Source organism: Crocodylus siamensis, chromosome 8, assembly GCF_052110815.1.
Source record: "Crocodylus siamensis isolate JL-2025a chromosome 8, ASM5211081v1, whole genome shotgun sequence".
Lineage (NCBI taxonomy): Eukaryota > Metazoa > Chordata > Crocodylia > Crocodylidae > Crocodylus > Crocodylus siamensis.
The window spans coordinates 21,120,001-21,138,768 of NC_143402.1; the positions used below are offsets into that span (position 1 = coordinate 21,120,001).

At 41.7% G+C, this 18,768-nt stretch overlaps 1 protein-coding gene across 1 annotated transcript in view; it reads left to right on the forward strand.

Moving 5' to 3' along the window:
• Window positions 1-3,901, forward strand: part of LOC149858184 (G protein-coupled receptor 83-like) — a 40,335-nt gene extending 36,434 nt beyond the window's left edge. The window contains exon 7 of the mRNA XM_090060541.1: window positions 785-3,901. The gene's annotated coding sequence lies outside the window, so the exon portion shown is untranslated. The remainder of the gene's footprint in view (window positions 1-784) is intronic.
• Window positions 3,902-18,768: the final 14,867 nt, after the last annotated feature.

Here is an 18,768-nt window from a genome sequence, read left to right on the forward strand (position 1 = left end):
CCTCCAGGTCCTAGATATTCCAGAAAATGCTGGTGCCTGGACTTAATTCTGCTAAAGGTGATTTTCAGGCATCTTTTTGGACAATCATTGCACGAGTAAAACACAAGAATTTTTCTGAAAATGTGTTCAGAGTCACCATAATCTACAGTAGTCTAATTTTTTCAAATAGAGTTTGGGTGAAAGTGCTCACTTTGATGATAAAACGAGACTATACATGTATCCAAATTTCCGTGATTGTGCCAGTGGCATGCCATTGTTAAAAATATTAAGAAGCAGTAGTACCAGGATGCAACTGTTGGAGAGTCTTGTTAGACAGTGCCAGCTGGGCTGTTCTGTTAGGTGTACAGGGGATTTGCCACTGGTTTGCAGTGTTGTTTTGCAGTTAGCTTCAAAAAGGGTCATTAATCCAATTGCCTGATTAGAGGTACTTCACCCTTTTCTGAGCCTGGGTTGCTGTTTAGAAGGTAGTCTTCAAAGTGCCTAGATAAGCATCCTTTCCAATCACTTGCACGTGATGGCCATAATGTTTAGTTGTTCAGATCAGTCATCTGTTTTCTTCTTTTTGAGAATGGTGATGACATTTGCCTGCTGCTGTCCCTTGTCTAAAAGAAGTTCAAATCATGCATAACTAATCCACAGCCTCAAAAGTTGCCAAACCATCTCTATTGTTCTTGAGTCCTGTTTTGCAGTATACTTTGCACTAGTTAGGAGAAAGGGGAAGAGGAGCAAGGAAACACAACCTATTTGTACTAATAGCTGTTGCCTTTGCTTTTTAACCTCACAGAGGATAAATGAACCTTCCATTGCCAATGAAAGGACTGCATCATGCAAGACACAACAGAAGCACAGAAGAGGACAAACAACTGGATCTCTGCAGCTGGGAAGGAAGGATAAAAAAATATGTACCTTGAGAAAGAGAAATGGACAGTGCAAAGAGAGAAAGGGGTTTCATCAAAAAAAGCTTTGGATGGAGAGAAGGCAGGGCAGGACAGCCTGCAACAGCTTATGCATCTTTGAACCAATTAGTTGCTAAGGCTGCACACACCTGTACTAAATTTCTGACATTTAAGCCAACTGAAAATTTTTAAGGCATCTTAACTGTCAGAGCATACACATATACACGGAGCAGTGCTGACTTAAGTGCAGTGCTGGACAATACACCTCCAAGGTGTATTATCTTGAGTCAAGTTAGTTAAGTCCACTCAGCTCATAAGATGGCTGCCACCATGTCAAGGAGGTGTACATGTGTACACTCCAACATGGCTTAACTTAAGTCAACTTACTACGTGTGTACGCACCCTAAGGTGTTAGCCTGCCCCGCCTTCTGTCTGAGGTTTTCTTCAGTTTACACACCTTCTTTAAAAACCTTTTCACAAATTACAGTGAAACTCTTTAGAACTTTATAAATATGTCTGATAAGAATTGTGTGGGAAGGGGATGTCTCCTCTTTATTATGCATTTCAAGCAACAAATTTCCAAGATGGGCCTTCTGCTTATCTATCCAGATGTGATATTTTGGAAGAAAGCAAGCAGTGGAGATTCAAGTGCCAGAGTCCCATCTTTTCTACAATAACTCTGATACCTCTAGAGAAGATAGACTTGATATCAATATTGTGACTGCATGCCGTTCCCTGTGTACTTCCTTGTCAGTAGTATGTTAATGCATAGAGATGTTAGCACAGTAAGGCCTGTGCCAATGCTCAGTGTTCCTGGAAATGTTTTTTTCATCCTTAGACCAGGATTGGTACATTCATTTTGTTCGTTTTGTTTTTCAATGGTTAAATTTGTGCAATGTAAATTTGTGCCTTAGAATAAAGTGGATATATTCCCCTGCAGAAGAGAAGAGAACTGTGTAGTCATAGAAAGCTCCTGCTGTATGTGTTACAGGAGTCGACTAAAAAGCTATCACAGCTTTTTGTCCATCAGCGAGAAGTATTTTTGATCAATGCTAAAAAAGGTTGCTTTGGTAGCAAACTAATTCTGAGACACATAAGTGAAATGCACCATAAACCTAATTCAGAGCTGGTATATAATCAAGATGATATGCTTTTTGGGCAAAGGACCTTCTCTTGTGTATGTTTGTGTTGATGTAACAAACCATAAGTAGGCACATTTCTAGGAATGTCAAAGCGGCACATATGACAGCTCTGCATTTGTCTTACCATGAGTAGAACTACTACAAGCAGGGCCTGATTGTCCACTGCCCTGTCCCTTGCTTACAGATTGGGACTAGTTCAGCAGAATGAATGCAAAGGGAGTATAAAATGCTACTCTTCTGATGGGACCGTTGAGCTTTACACCCTTCTCCCACTGGTGTCAGGGATACTGCAAGTTGTAGAGCACAATAAATAAGATTCTTAAGCTGAACTAACATTTCCAAAGGTGAACTTGGTGGTGCAGTGACCTATCATATTGCCTCTTGACCTTATAGGATTTGTGAAGGTAGCTCAATTTTCAATAATAGCCTGAAAAGTGATGTCTTGTATCTAGGCATAACAGTGTAAGTCAGTGATGTCTTTTTCACAGAGTACAAGTGAAAATATTATTTCTGCTTTTATTTATTCTGTCTGCTTAATTTAGGCAAAATGAACTAATCTTATGTTATGCTTTTATGATTTAAATCTATCAAGAAATAATGTAGCACTTCATGTTTGTATTTTCCTATTACATTCACATAATTTTCCCCTTCAGTAGAAGTCTCTAAGGGATAGTCTTTGTACTAAAACACTCAACTGTTCCCATTTCAGGAGAAAAAAGATGTACTTCCAAGACTAGATTACTAAGTGATGTTACTTCTGCATATTTGGCATGTTTCCATAAGGCAGCTCATCATTTATTATCTGAACTCATACTGAAAGATTGAGTCATGAATGTAGTACTAGAAATGGAAATAAGTAAATGTTTCATCCAGTTTGCATCATGCAGACTTTAATAACATTTACGGTATTATTTGCTAGCACCTTGTTTTAAACATTATGATAGTGCCAGTGATAGGCCTATCACTTCTATGTAGCAGTAGAGCAAACTAAAGAATTTTGGATTTTTCATGACAATGGGTCAATAATATTTCTTCTATGCAAACACGGTCACATAAAAGTATCCTGTTTGATGAGTTCTTCTAAGTAGGACTGGACTATGATACTCTATAGCATGGGTGACTGGTGCCTCCCAAGTCAGGGGAGACACCTGCCTGTCCGCACCCCCCCCAGAAGCCAATCAGCAACCGGGGTGGGGATCCCCCCATGGCCAATCACGCTGAACAGAGCGGGTGTTCCCTGCGGCCGATCGTGCCAACCTCAAAGTGCCAGCGGTGCTTCTCCTGGCACCCGCGCTCCCCAGCCGGTGCTCTCAGCTCCTGCCTGCCCCCCCGCCCATCACCTAAACAGGGAACGCTGGCTGTGAGGGGGTGCACCAGTGCTCTCAGGGTGTGCAGGTGCACCCCCTACATGTTGCCATTGCTCTATAGATAGGAGATCTCAAAAACACATGCAGGAGGATATGCTCTTGCTGTTCTAGCAAGTCACACTCTTAGCTGAATCAATAGTGAAACAGTGTTCTACCGTGGTATTAGTGGGAGCTGTGTTGCTGAAAACATGCTCAAGCCTCAATTATTCATATATTCATGATTTAGAGAGAGAGACAGGACTATCAGATCATGTACACTGACCTCAGGCATAAAGCAGCCATAAAAAAAATAAAAACAGTAGTGATACCAGTGGCATATTTTCAAGTATTGATATGACAACATCAAAGCAATGCAGAATCCACCTCTGTCTTTGATAGTTTGGTCCAGTGCTTAAATCAGCCACAATATTAATAAAATATATGTCTTATTTCTCATTTGAATGTGTCTGGCTTTAAATTCAACACTTTGGCTCTTGTTATGCCTCCCTCCACTAGATTAAAAAGTCTTTTAGCGTTTGGCATTTTTCCCTCCTGGAAGTGCTTTAACATTTAACGAAATCATTTTGTAATCTTGTTTTTAATAAATTAAGCAGATTGAGCTCCTTAAGTCTCATTCAAAGCCAATTTGTTCTTGTGCCAACATCCTCTTTAAGTCTAAGCAGCTCTACTGTTTCCCTTCCCAACTACCAATAGATTTAGAGAGAGAGCATGTCCCCTCACAGTCCATGATGCAATACCTGGCATTTCTTGGTCAGTACCATTTCTTTAGGATCTTGAGTCTAGGCCATATGCTGGGAGCAACAGGCACATGCAGAGTTAGAGCTAGACTACTGCTGCTCCAGAGGTGAAAACAGGCCTCTAAACAAGAAAGTCTCCCTTCATGGAGATGCTAGTGCTAAAACAACCTTTATGATTGAAGTGGACCCAGTCACTATGGTGAAGCTCTCTGTCAGACTCTCTCTCTCTCAGGGCTTTGTTACACATTGCAATTTGAGGTGCTCATATGTTGGTTGGTATTAGTTCTAGCTTGAGTTTGAGGCAGTCACATTTCGGCTAGGGACAGACATTACGCAAACTGGTTTCAGTGATCAGAAACTGGTTAAAACCTGTAACAGAACATAAATTCAGTGCACATAAACCAGTTTCAAAATGGCTAAAACTGGTTTGAGATAAACCTGGTTCAATGTAGTATCAGACTTAACTGATTTGAGTCAAACTGGTTTATGAAATGTCTGTCCCAGACCCCTTCCTGGTTTAAGTTAAATCAGAGTCTCCCAGCATCCCAGATGCTTTGCAGCCCTGGGCTGTGATGTCTGCTCCAGAGAACAGGGCTGGCCCCGCTCCTGTGCTACCTAGCTGGAGCTCTGGCACAGACTGCAGGCACAGCTTCCCTCTGCTCCCCCAACCTCTTGCTGCTTGCTGTTCAAGCAGGGATCCCCCCTTCCCACAGCACAGTCCCCAGCCCCACAGATCCTAGGCATGTGGTATGCTAGCTAATCCTGAGAGGTGTGTGTGTCTTCAATTTCAGAAGTGGACAGAAGTGTCCACTTAGGGCTTTTTATAGCTAATCAACAGATAGCTGATAAAGTCCCTCCATTCCTCCCTTGGAAAAAGCTGTTTAAGAAGAATTTGAACTAGTGAGAGAGGCTTTTGTTTTGCTGATGGGCTGCTAACCTGTGTTATCAGCTCCCTGCTGGCTCCCTCACCTGTCAGTTTTGCTGCAGACAGTGTGAAGAAGCAGGGAGAAGGAGACTGAAAAGTTCAGTATCATCTACAGATGCACTGCACATACCACCTTTGCCTCAAAGTGCTAGCCCAGGGCTGGGGGCTGGCAACACTCCCACCCCTTGAGCAGCAAGCAGAGAAAAGCCTGGAATGATGCAGTCAGGGTGAGGGTTTACACTTGTTCATAAACCAGAGCATTCTGCCAGGGCCTGGCTGCATCCCTCTTATCTCAGCACTGTAGAAGGGAAGGGAGGGCTACTCTAGCAACAGCCAGCTTCTAGCCTGAGCCACTGCAGGCATGTACTGGCATTTCCTCAGTCCAGAGGGTATGTCTGCGTGGTTACAAACCATTTCAGCCTAGCCAGGTTAGACTAACCCACAAAGATTGAATTAGTTCAAGATCCAGCTTTAAAAATGCCTGTCCCTAGCCTTTAAAGCTAAAAACCTTCTCTGTCTCCTACATGCACATCTGTGATTTGCCACTAGAGGACTGGTGAGCAGGGGCCTGACTAGGAGCTACAGCTGTGAGTTGCCACTACAAGGCTTCTATCCCTGCTGTAGGGTGGGGGGGGAGGGGAGGGAAGGAACATGAAGCTGGGAAGCAGAGAGTTAATGGAATGGGGTGGGTAATGAAATGGGAGATGGAAAAGAAAGGAGGTGTGGAGGAAAGGTGGCAAAATGAAGTCAGCCAGCTACTGAAGGGTAAAATAACAAGAAGGAAAAAAAAAAAAAAAAAAGAAATAGAAGGAAGTAAATTAAAGAAGCTCTCATATTTTAATAAATTGGGAGTTGGGCATGGAGGATGCTCTTCAGGCTTGCCAGGATGGCTGTGAGGTGGGAGCAATGTCCCACTGTCCCTGCTTCAGGAAAGAAGTCCCAGCTCATGGGGACACAATCTGGCTCCCTACATTGTTTCTTCCTCAGCCCTCCTAGATCCCATTCCCGGACCTGTCCATGCCCTTCAACCTGGATATCTAGCATGTATTCTGCAGGCTGTTTACACAGGATTACACCTCTCAGAGCAAGAGAGAGTTGGCTTGGTACCAGAACCACCCCCTCAGCAGTAGAGTTTGGGGGGTGTGGAAATTTTGTCCACACAAAACAGGAAGGTGGTGAAAGGGACCCTGCATCCTGAGATACTAAAGGACTGCAATTTAGGCAACTCATCTCTGGGAATATGGTTACACATTAATGGAACATGAGCTGGGTGACACAGATTAGAGATAAACCTGTCCTGGAGTGGCATAACTTAAAGCCATCTAAGTGTGATTAAAACTAGTTTCAGGTGTTAATGTGTGGATAATCCAGGGGTTAAGAATTCCAGGAGCTGCCTAAAATTAATGTACAACAAGGCCTTCCAATTAAAGAAATCGTTTTAAATTAAGGCTTTGATTCAACAAAGCTCCTAAGCAAAAGATTAGCATTAAGCACACTTTTCTATGTTATTTAGCTTGGACTACTCATATACCTAAAATCAGCACCTTGTGACTTCTGCTCTTGAGAAAATAATTTCTTTAGGGCAATGATCACATTTTTGGATATCAATAAGGCTAGTATGCTTCCATGCAGAGATCAGCAATAACCAGCAGTTCTTATGTCAATACGGAATGACAATTTCGTTGTATATTCAAATGGATCCTGAATCAGATTTTTTGCATTAAGTTTGTAGTCAAGTAACTCTCCATTTGTCTACAGTGTTTACAAGAGTTGAACCAATTTCTTTTTCTAGGGGTCCCTTCACACCACATCCCATCTTCTTTGGCACTGTCTTCAGCTTATTACAGAAAGAAAGGGGGCTGGGGTTCTATTTTGTATTTGCATAGAAAAGACATATTGTTGGTCTTACAGAAATGAGCTTAGGGCAACCATACATCCAGTTTTTGCTGGGACAGAGGGGAAGGGTTTTTGGAAATGGCATTCACTTGAAGAAACCAGCCATCTTTCCACACTCACCAGCGCACATAGCTCCAAACCTCCCATCCCCATCCCCTGCTCACCAATACACACTATCTAAGGATCAGAAACAGCTGAACATGCCAGAGAGCAGGGGGTGAGAAGCTGTCCTGTTTTGAGCTGAAAGAAATATGGTTGCTAACTGAGCAATAATAATGTTGGTTGAAGTCTCCTAAGCAAAGGTAACAAGATTTACAACTCAATATAAATGTGCTGGTTGACATCACTTTATTTCTACGTAGGTTTTCCCAATGCAGGCTATAAACTTTACCCTTCACTCAAACTTGCCAGCTCTTTTCACTGTACCCACAGTAATGACTGACTTGACCACAACAGTGTCTCCTTTTCCTTTGTGTCTGCATGCTGCATTTAACAGAAGGTACTGGCATTTTGCAATCCCCTCCAGCTTGCAACATAGACCATACAATTATTAGTATTCTCATGCCTCAGAGTAGGTTGCAACGATTAACACAGTTAATAAAGAAAAATGTTTTGATAGGTACTCAGGCTGCTTGGTTTTAAACTGGAGCAGGCTTAAAACAGTCAACTTGTTTGTCTCCAGGCATTAGAAATCCCCAGATACTGCTTATGTTCCTCCACCATCAGTCCCCACAACAAGCAACAGTTTTTAATAACTAATTGATGTCCTTAGAGAATTATTTTTTGTGGGAAGCTTGAGGATTGTGGGGGTCAAGCTTAGTATTTTGTTGCTACAGTTACAACTTAGTGAATTTTACTTATCCCTGCCGTTCTTTTTTGTTTTCAGGCAATGAACAGGGAAATTAAAAGCTTAGCATCAGACACTTCTTTGTTACCTTTGAGGCTGAAAATTGTCCTTGGTAAGCCTGATTTTGAGCTCACTTATATGGTACAATTCTGTAGTTTACAGATGGAGAAACAGAAGCATATAAATATAGTTACTTGTTCAAGTAGGGTTGAACTATTGTTGTAGCATTTCTTTTGCCCTAAAACAGCTCCTGATAACACCTTGTCACTCCTGGTTCACAGCCCTCTTTCATCTGTCCCAGCAGATTGTTGGTATTTACTTTTCTACATTATTTAGCTCAACCTGTGACTGCCTCTTTCTGAGAGCTGAGGAAGGGCATTTGATATCTGAAAAGCTCATCCTAAAGTTCTCCCAACTATACAGTAGAGACAATAAAAGTTAATCACAAAAAATATCTTTCTCTACTTTTGTTCAGGACCACGCTACCAGTCAGTGGCAAATATAGGTCTAGTAAGGACTCTCTGATGTCAGCTTCTATGTGCTCATCCTGCCAGCCTTTGCTCTTTCAACCCCAGGTTTCAATATCACAGACTTTTGGGGAAAGTGCTGGAATCAGAAACTATGCCGAGTTTCATATCTACCCCAGTCTGTATACACTAAGCCTAACCAAGATCCCAGACTGATATACTCCTAAACTTTGGATTTGGGTAGCCAGAAAGTAAAGTCAAGATCTAAATGCACACATCCAGCATATTACTAAATTCAGTGTCTTCCATATTTAGAGCCAATCAAGTGAAAATCTCTCCTGCTCCTCAAACTAGACATTCATATTTCTGTATCTTTGTGAGCAAGATCTTCACAGAAATGAGATGGGTGAGGAGGAGGGAAGGGGAGTCATTCATGCAAAGTGATGGCACAAACTCCATAGTATTTATCTAAAGCATCAGAGAAAGTTAGACCACAGAAGTCAAGAAAGGACTTAATCACAGCAAGTAAAACAGATGGTTCCTTAGAGAACTAGGTACTCTAGCAAGAATGGTAGGACCTTGGTTCCTGTATTAACTGAAAACACCAGCTTGAATAATAAGAGAGTTTTTGTTTTAGAACCCATCTGCTTAGCTCGAGCATGCCATCTGTTCGGCAGGCTGGTTCTGCTCTTAACGCAATTTCGCAGCCAGATAAACCAAGGCACTGGATTAGCAAGGGATTTAGCTGACATTACACCAGGAATCACTTATTAGTGATTATCTTTGGCCAGCATATTTACACACTGCAGTAATTCACTCTGTTCAGTTTTAGAGCAGGTGACTTGCCATACCCTGGAAGCTGCAACAACACAGAAACAAAGGAAATCCTCTATTTCTTGTACTAATCACTTCCCCTGAACCAAGGGTAGTGTCTTAAGAAGTGATCTGACTGATGTGCATTGCCCTGAGAGAATATATTTGTAACTACTATCCCTTTACAACCTAGCTAAACATATGAAGTAGCTCACAGACTGCTTCAACAACAACAAAAATCAATGCTTCTCTTATAAAAGATCAGAACCTCTTCCTACCTTACTCTGGGATATTGAAACTAACTTCTACTATGAGGTATGATTTGCTTCCCTACTGTTATTGCTAGCTACAACCAGTCAGGCATCAACATGCCTTCTCAAGCCTAATAGAAAACTACTGCCAAAAGCCCTACTTTCCCCATTAAGGTGCCTCTTAAAAGGCAGAGCAGCACAGGTGTGCTTACGGAACAGGCCTAGTGAGCAACACCTGGTAACCATTTAATAAGGGGAATAAAAGTGGTCCCCTGAGTGGCTGGAAACCCAAGTAATTACTGATAATAAATGATGTGAAGGTGTTAATGGTGATAGGAGGAAGAGAAATGGGGTCTTACTTATGTGGATAATAGCTGTACTGAAGAAAGGCTATAGTCTTTCTGGAGCTGTTTTTCCCCTTCCTGAGACAGAGCAGTCAATTACATTGTTTTGTGCAAGTTATAGAAAGAATAAAAAATGACTTGAGTGTTGCAGAGGCTGAGACTGGTAAACTACTGAAAGCTAAATGAAAGCTGTTCTGCCTCTCCCTATATCCATAACTTAGATTAACTGATTGCTCTTTTAGTACAGTTTGAAAGCCTATTGTTAATATAACTACATTAGTTTCTGGATCAAGTTTCCCTAAAGAGAAATCCTAATCAACAGCACAGAAACAGAATCCTCCTTTATTGCAAAGATACCGGGATGAAAAATATCCATCTGTATAGCTGGTCTTAAAAAGTTATTCGTTCTTCAGTGCCAAGATGCTGGCTTTTTCTACTTCAGCTAAAGGAATAAATCTGGTAGTGTGGGCTGCTTCTCTTTGAGGCAGCTACAGGAGGGGTTACAGGCTGGAGATGTAACCCATTATACACTCCTAGCCTTTGTGTTATGTTATAATGATCTGGTACAAAATGATAATAGGAACCACTGCTAAAACTCACCTGAGACCTAGCATTTGCAGTGATTAGCTTGAGTTAGTATGCTGCAAAGCATTTAAGCCATATAGGAGTGGATTAGTACCTGACGAGCTATTGCAATTCAAAATTGCGTCCCCCTTCATCTCAGCACTACTCTAGCTTGAAACACCCCCAACTGACCAGCTATCCTGAGTTTAAAGCAACACTCACTTTGAATAGGTGCATTGTATAAGCATGGATTTCATTTGGAGTACAACTTGAGTTACAGCCTGAGCTAACAATGTACTGAGGATGAGCACCCAGTTTCTGCACTGCTAAATGCATTTAAAGATCATATCCTACAGCTAAATACATAATTTCTCAGATACAGATAATGGTGCAGTTTCAAATCTAGATGATCACAACACAGGGAGTTTCTTTTCTTTTGCATTCCTTTGTCTATGGGAGAATGAGAGAACTTCATTTTCTTTTGTGGATGGCCTGATGCTCAGGCAGAAACAGCGAGCATGGAAAAGCCATTCTGGTTACAGTAGAACCAAGCGCTTTCTGATAACTTCCCTTTGACTGGCCTTTCCCAGTGTATTAGAACCAGAACTTTTCTGAGATGCCTGGTGGTATCCAGGCAATGAACTAAATTTTTTTCCTCTCTGCTATACATCTCATGCTCTTGCAAGCTAAAAAATCTTTCAAGTTTGTTGCTGAATTTGGTAATAGCTATGTTTATAGTCTTCCACTATGCCTTAACTAGGAGAGAGAAGTATGCATAGAAAATAATCACTCTTCCCAGACCAGAATGTAGATGCCTTCATGTGACAGGGCTTCCCTGTGCTGTCCCATAGCTCAGTGAGTCTGCCTCAGCAGAATGCACGATTACAGGTTTGTAGCGTAATTTAGCAGCTCCCATTAATCCCACAAATTGGGGTTTTTAGTAATCAGGAGTTTGAAAAATTCAGGCTTTGTGTGTTATAAATCATAGACTCAAAATTAGCGACTACCTATGACATTTATCCTTGGTTTTTCTGTTCTTCTATTTCCATAAAGTGATACACTACCTCCTTAACTCACAAGGGCTTTTAAACTTAGTTGTAAATCCTGGTAGAACCCTTAGACGTAAGGTATCATGTTTTGGGAAGCACTGTTTTGTGAACTGAGATGAATGTATTCACCCTCCGAACCTGAGTGAAAGTGTTTTTTCTCCTATGAGTTTTCACTTTTTAGTGGATTTGGTATAGGTTGCGGGGGTCAGGCCTCACCTCTCTTTGATCTGTTCTTTGACCCTGAGATGAAGTCATTTCTTCCCTCTGCAGCTCGGGTTCTCTACTTGTACAATGAGGATAATCGTACTGACTTTTTGGTCTAAAAAGTGATATAGAAAATCAGGGGAAATGTTGTTCAAGTTGAAAGGCACAAACACTGCAGTATTGCAAGCTGGATCTGATCATTTTTACAATCATTTTTGTATTCTCTGCCAAGTTGGCAATTAACAAACAAATGCATTTAATTAAGGGAGCAAATAACAAAACTTAATGTTGCATAGGCAACCAAGGCAACATCAGAACATCTGTGAGCATCTCTGGCAATAAATAAGTTATGTTGTACAGAATGGCCATGAGCCCACACAAACTTGGTTTCCTGGCATTTGTTTGCTTGCTTGTTTTTTTCTCTTTTAGAAAAAAGTAAATCTAAGACAGGGATATTTTAAAACATGATAATAGATTCCAGAGTAAAACACTGTTTACTCTGTTGTCTTTGCACAACTCGGCTTACCTCAGGTCATGGAAAGAAAAGGGAATCCAAAAGGCTAGGAAAATACTATTCACCATAAAACCTGGTCTCCGCAATAATACAGGATTGGCACCCTCCCATCACTCAGCTGACAAGACTGCTCTGCCTATCTTCTTCATAAGTCATCCTTCACACAAATTTGTCTTCAGTTTATGGAGTGGAGTAGGTGTAAAAGAAAAATAGTGTTCATGAAAACAAAATACCAGCACTAGAAAACATAATGGACAAAGGGGGAGATATCTCAGATAAACTCTACTACTGTATATAACTGTTACATCACACATGTTCTGTCTTCTGTATCAGTACTTACGCAGTTCACTCTTTATTTGCAGCACCTACTGATATCCTCCAACCTGGGGCCCAGCAACAGTGCTGCCAGCACACTGGGATCTTGGCTCTGCACCAGTCCTGAGTAAAAGCTAGTTCCTGAGCAGAGAATTCAAACTGAACCAGTTTAAGCAACACATCTGTGATGTGGAAAAGCAGTAATGCAGTATTAAATTGAAATCCAAATGTTCCTTTTTGTTAGTAAAAAAATAAAAGCAAATTCTCCAGAGCAGGACAGCCAGCAGGATGGATGTACATTTTTTTTTATCGTATGCTACAACTTGAAACCAAAATGTAAGGCCAGTTCTTGGCAAAAACAATATTGTGATATGAGTTTGGTGCATCTTAGTTCACTCCCTAGTGGACAAGTGCCAACATCATAAAAGAAAATACCAATAAAGATGTTACTACTTGTTCTCCTTTTTGTTAGACTCATAAACCAGACCACATGCTTTGGATGGAGCCTAGAGACTGAACTCTTTTATTATGAGATACAATCAGTCCAACTAGGCTTGAGTTTATTATGGAACAGTTGCCTTACTTTCAAGCATATACACCTCCATCTCCTTTCTCTGTCCTCTTGAGTTTCTCATGCCACTCCATATGTGCCTTTAACAAAACTTGCCAGAAAAGCCATAAGACTAGATATTTGAGCTGGTATCTCCCTGGATTGTAATTATCATAAAGCCCTGAAAAGCAGTTTACTAGCAAGGGAAACATTTACCAGAAACGTCCTTTGGCTTGAACTCTTTGACAAATGAAGAAAACTCTGATCAGTGTTTTGTTATCCTGGAAAATTCCTATGATGGCAAACTAATGAAATACTTTTTTAACAAAAAGAAAAAAAAAGGAATTCAAATTCAGTTTGGAACAAAACCAAGATGTTGGTAGAAGCTCGGAGAAGGAAAGCAAAGACAATGGGAGGGCAATGAAATCTATGTTAAACAACCATTTGTGGAGTATATTATGGATCCTACTGAACCTGGAAACATGCCAACTCATTTTACACTTGCTCCTGAAGAGTTACCAGTCTACCTGGATTAAAATCTATTGCTGACAGGTTCCTTCTCTTCTTACTACTCTTTATTTCTCTAGCACCAATTTATTAAAGATATCTAAAGGTCATCTTGGAGTTTTTTACAGTGGAAGGAGCCCCTCATATTTTTTTTTCTTTCAAACCACCCCCTTTCAGTGTTTTAGACGAAGTGCCACAGGATGAGGTGGGTTGCAGAAAACAGGAACACTGCCACCAAGCTTTGTCATTAGCCACCATGTCAACACTGCCCATCAGTACTATGTCTAACGGGATTATCCACAGAACGTTTGACAGTCAGTCCTGAATCTGCTTTGGCTTGCAAATAAAAGCAAAATGCTTGGCTAGGTGTTTTTGTCCTCAGCATAGAGCACAGAGTTGTTGATATTTTATTAGGAAAAAAAAGAAAGAAAAACCTCAAGCAAGCATTTAAGGTTACAAAGTCAAGTACTCAGAAGTTAAGAAATGCTATAATATAGGCTGCCCAGGCAACTTTAATTCAGCCGCTTTGTGCCACTGTCAAAACACAGTCCTTCTCCAAAGTATAGAAGTACCAAGACTTTCCACCAAAATTTTAGTGAGGGATTAATATGGGCAAAACAATGGATTTTTGTCTAACTTTATTCTTGGGAGCAACTGAACTCTTTCAGCTAAAACGTTCCAAAAAAAAATAGTAATCAGCCTAAGGCGGATAGACATAAAAATAAACTTCAGCCCACATGGTAAATGCTTGGTAAACTTTATGAGCAACTGAAAATAGGGACTTAAAATGGAAATTATAGCACCATGCAGTGAACAGTCACCATGAATGTATGCAACACACAACTCTCCTACAGACATTAGCCAGCTCACGCTCTTTATTATCCATGTGCAAATAGATGTCAGAATAATGGAACAGGTGCTTAAATGGCAGAGGAGGTTAAGCTAGTTGCTATGGCAGAATTATCATTTACCAGTAACCAGTTGTAAAAACTGGCAAAAAAAGGAGGAAATAAATTTTGTCTCTGAGAAAATCTATTAGTGTAGGGATGAATGTGTGTCACTCACTGCAGGCTGTGGGAACACAAAAGTCTTGCTTCATAAAAATCTCATTATATAACACCAGGGAACTTGCATGGTTTGGCACCTTTTGGGAACATGGAAGCTCCTTTTTTTCCTGTTCCTTTGTGTCCCAGAAAGGGGATTTCAACAGTACATGAACTCTCAACATATGAATCATGCTATATATGTATAGAGAGAGAGTGTGAGTGTTGAACACAGACTTCCTCCAGGTACCTCTTCTAGCCTTTCCACAAGTTCAAATCTTTGTTCTCACTTCAACACTCTTTGAACTCTGTTGGCTCAACTGTATTTGGTTTCTTTTGCCTCATCCCATTTCTTCAATTCCTTCCCAATTATACTTGCTCCAACCACATCATCATCATCATTATCATCAGTCTTCACAAGCTGGCCCGTTTTGAATTTTTATGATCTGTTAAAAATTGTTGGGCCCAAATTTCAGACGTGCAGAGCGCTGCCATTCCTATAGAGAACTTTAAAAATCAGGCTTGTTATAGCATGGAGCTAAGGCATGTATTTGTTTGCAGTCTATTTATTTCTTTGAACCACTTCAACAAGGTGTTGGATAAATTATGGCACAGGCTGTAGACACACATTATTCATCTTACAAAATGCCATCTTCAGTGGAGCTATAATTAAATCCAAAGCCAGCCTAATTATACAATCTGCTTATCCCTGTTAACAGAGTTATTGTAACACAAGAAATGGGCAGACCGATTTACTAAAAGCTTCATTTACCACCAGGAGCTGGGAAAAGAGCACAGGAATTTTACTGGGATAACAATAATGCATTTCTGACAAACAGTAGTAGTCGCCAACATTTGGTCCCCTCAGAGGAGAAGAGATTTTATTTTTAGTGAGTGACATTTCATGATCAGAGCTGCAATTTTTTCCTCTTAACGATTTATTTCTGCCTCTATTAAAAGAAATCATCTATTCATTCTTAATCTCCTCCTCACCAGAAGCTCAGTTCCACTTGGGAACTTTTCTGTCTCATTAATATCACCTTCATGTCCTTTTCAATAGTATTTCCTGTGCAAATATTCTTCCCCTTGGTGTTTTTAGAGCCATTTCTATAGCAGCAGAGTACCAGCTAAGGTTGGGGAGGAGGGAGATTTTTCCTGTTTCAAATTTCAAAGCTTGCAGAAGGTAAGATTCAGAATGACAGCCAGCATGGCTTTGCCACTTTGTTTCTTGCCTTACCAACCTCATCTCCTTCTGTGACCCCGACATGAGAGAGCAGGTTGACATTGTATACCTTGACTTCCAAAGGGCCCTTAATCTAGTATCCCATGACATCCTCAGGAGAAAATTGGAGGATCGTGAGCTTAACTCCAAGACAGTCAGGTGGGTGTGAAACTGGCTGCAGGATAGGACCGAAAGAGTCTTAGTGAATGGATCTGTGTCATCCTGATGAGAAGTGGGCAGTGGTGTCCCACAGGGGTCAGTGCTTGGTCCAGTGCTTTTCAACATCTTGGTTAATGATTTGGATGTGGGGGTGAAGAGCTCACTGGCCAAGTTCATGGATGACACCAAGTTATGGGGGGGCGTGGTCATGCTTGAAGGTAGGCTACAGTTACAGGTGGACCTAGACAGGCTGGCAAGTTGGGCAGATCAGAACCTGATGATGTTCAAACATCTGGCTTCCAGTACTGCTCTGTGTAACTCCAAAGTCACAGAGCAACTGGTAAATTGGTTTAATTATCTGTGTGTTCCCCTTAAGTGCAAGGACTAGCAGCAGCTCTACATCATTGCCCAGTTTTCTTGCATACAAGGGTACACCAAGGAAAAAGCAAGCATGGATAATATGCTTTGGTGTTTTTGGCTATTTCTATCTTCCAAAACAAACCTAAGGGGCCATTTACCAGTCTTTGGACAGAACATACACTAGGGCAGGGGTCAGCAACATTTTTGAGCAGTGTCAAAAACACCTGCAACCTCAACTTGTAAGATGTTGGTGTGCCAGGGGCAGGTGGTAGGGGAGCTAAGTGGCCCAATTTTTTTTGTGGCAGTGCAGCCCGGGCCTCTTCTCTGCCATTCACCCCAAGCAAAATGCCTTCACATGCGATGCTCTGGCATGTGTACCAGGGGTTGCCTACCTCTGTACTAGGAACTGAATCAGTCTACTATGAGGCCCAAGATTCAGGTACTAAAATTTACAATATGGCCACCTCAGCTCATGTGAATCAATATAGATGACTCCACCAACTCAGAAATATTTCTAACAAGAGTATAAACAGTTAATTATAAATGACACCAGGTGGAGAATCAGAACCAATTATTGTAAAATTAACTACAATTTTGAAAAGTGTGTCTAGAGAATTTACAAAAGGTAATCAAAACTGTCACATAATAAGTGAACCTAATTATCCCTTATTGCACACTGATGAAACAGCCATCACAATAAACCTCAATGAAATGAGTACCATGGAGACTTTGCTGAGAACTTTTACTTCATTCATACAGCATATTGCTGATGTTTTCTGTCTCCTGGGAAGTTTTAAAATGGCTCCAGATGCCCAAAAGTTGTCCTCTGTCCACTTCTACAATATCATTAAAATTTAGCAACTAACTCTAAATGATACAACCCATTGCTCCTTTTATTACCTAAATAAGCAGGGGAGAAAAGACACTCTTCAAGAGCAAGCGGTGGTGCAGGGAGCCCAGGGACTGAATTAGGAATATCTGATTTCTTTCCTCTAATTTTATCTTAAATAAGGAATAGAATTGTTTTGAGCTCCTCTTTGATCAGACCTCTACCAGCACTTTCACCAGCCACCACTATAGTCCTGAGATGAAATCCTAGCTTTGTCATGAGTTTTGTTGGGTGGTGCTCTGGTGGATCTTTTTAACCCGGTTCCTACCGGTTTGTGTCACAAATTCACAACGCTGCATTTAATCAAGAGATAGGTGGAAACAGGAGGAGCTGCGTTTGCACGCGTTCCATTGTGTGCTCCCTGCGATGGGACTTTATACTTGTACCATGGGTGCTCGCTCCTCAAATCATCAGTTTGCACATTGCTTGTTTTGCTGTCTGAGAATGGGAGTGAGGTGCATTACAAATAATACCAGTTGCCAGCCACGGTGAATGATTGTTTTCCCATGATCTTAATTTCTCCTGTAACCTCACATGAAGACTATAGGCTGACTCATCTTCACAAAGATTTTGCACTGTGGTGGTGACCATGTAGTAGCTAACACAAAATAAGGCCTAATAAATAGACGCATCTATCTCTCTACCTCTTTCTATAACTGTCTCTGTAACTTTCTGTAGTTATCCATCTCCCTTTCTATCCATCCATCCCTCTGTCCATCCCTCTGTCCTTCTAGCCAGCTTCTGTCCATCCAGCCTTATGGCCTTCCATCTGTCCTTCCTTCTGTCCTCCTGCCCATCCATCCTTCTGTCCATCTTTCCTTCCATACATCCCTCTGGCCTTCCTGCTTGCTTGCCTTCTATCTTTTTTCTCCCTCCATCCTTCAATGTAATTCTTAATGAAGGCTTATTCCATGCAAGGCAGGGTCACCCCACCTGCTCAGGGACCAAAAAGCCACATAGACACTGCACACAAGCAGAAGTGCTGGAGTCAGGGCAATCTGCCTCCCACATGGGCCTCTGCAGGCACAGCGTAGCAAGGCTTTGCCGGCCACCTCACCCACACGAGCACATCCTTCTGCTTCAAGTCTCTCCTGCACCCTGATGCGGGTGCTGGCCCCAGCAGTCTGGCCACTTCCACACCTTAAACCAGCTCTACACAGGGAGAGGGACCCTGACCCATGGGGTGCAGAACTGCTTGGCCTCCCGCCTTCCCTGTTCTCCTTCCCTTTCAGGCTGCTTTGAGCCTCTGCCCACACAGGACCCACAAGGGGCTCTCCCATGCACCGTGTTCCCTTCAGCTTGTGGCCAGCCCTTTGTGTCCCACCCCCCCTTCAATATTCATGGGACCCAGGATCACACACCCACCTCTACCCAGCAGCTTCTGTACAGGGAGATGGGAGTAATTGGGGTCAAAATTCACCTGCGGAGCTGTATAACTTCAAGTCTGACCCTGTGTTACCCTGTGCACTATAGATAACCCATGGACATCCACTCACTGCAGGTGTCATGCTGCATCTCCGTTCCTTTGGTCCATCCCTGGGTGTTAATCTTTTCCCTTTAATCATTGCAAGAGTGAAAAATTTAGGGCAGGGCGCTAGGAAAGGAATGAATACATCATCGTCCATTAGACGGAGAAAGGGAGAGAGCTCACATTTTTCCTTCAGAGAACTTTGAACATAGGCTGTTATGCAAAGCACTGTTTTAAAT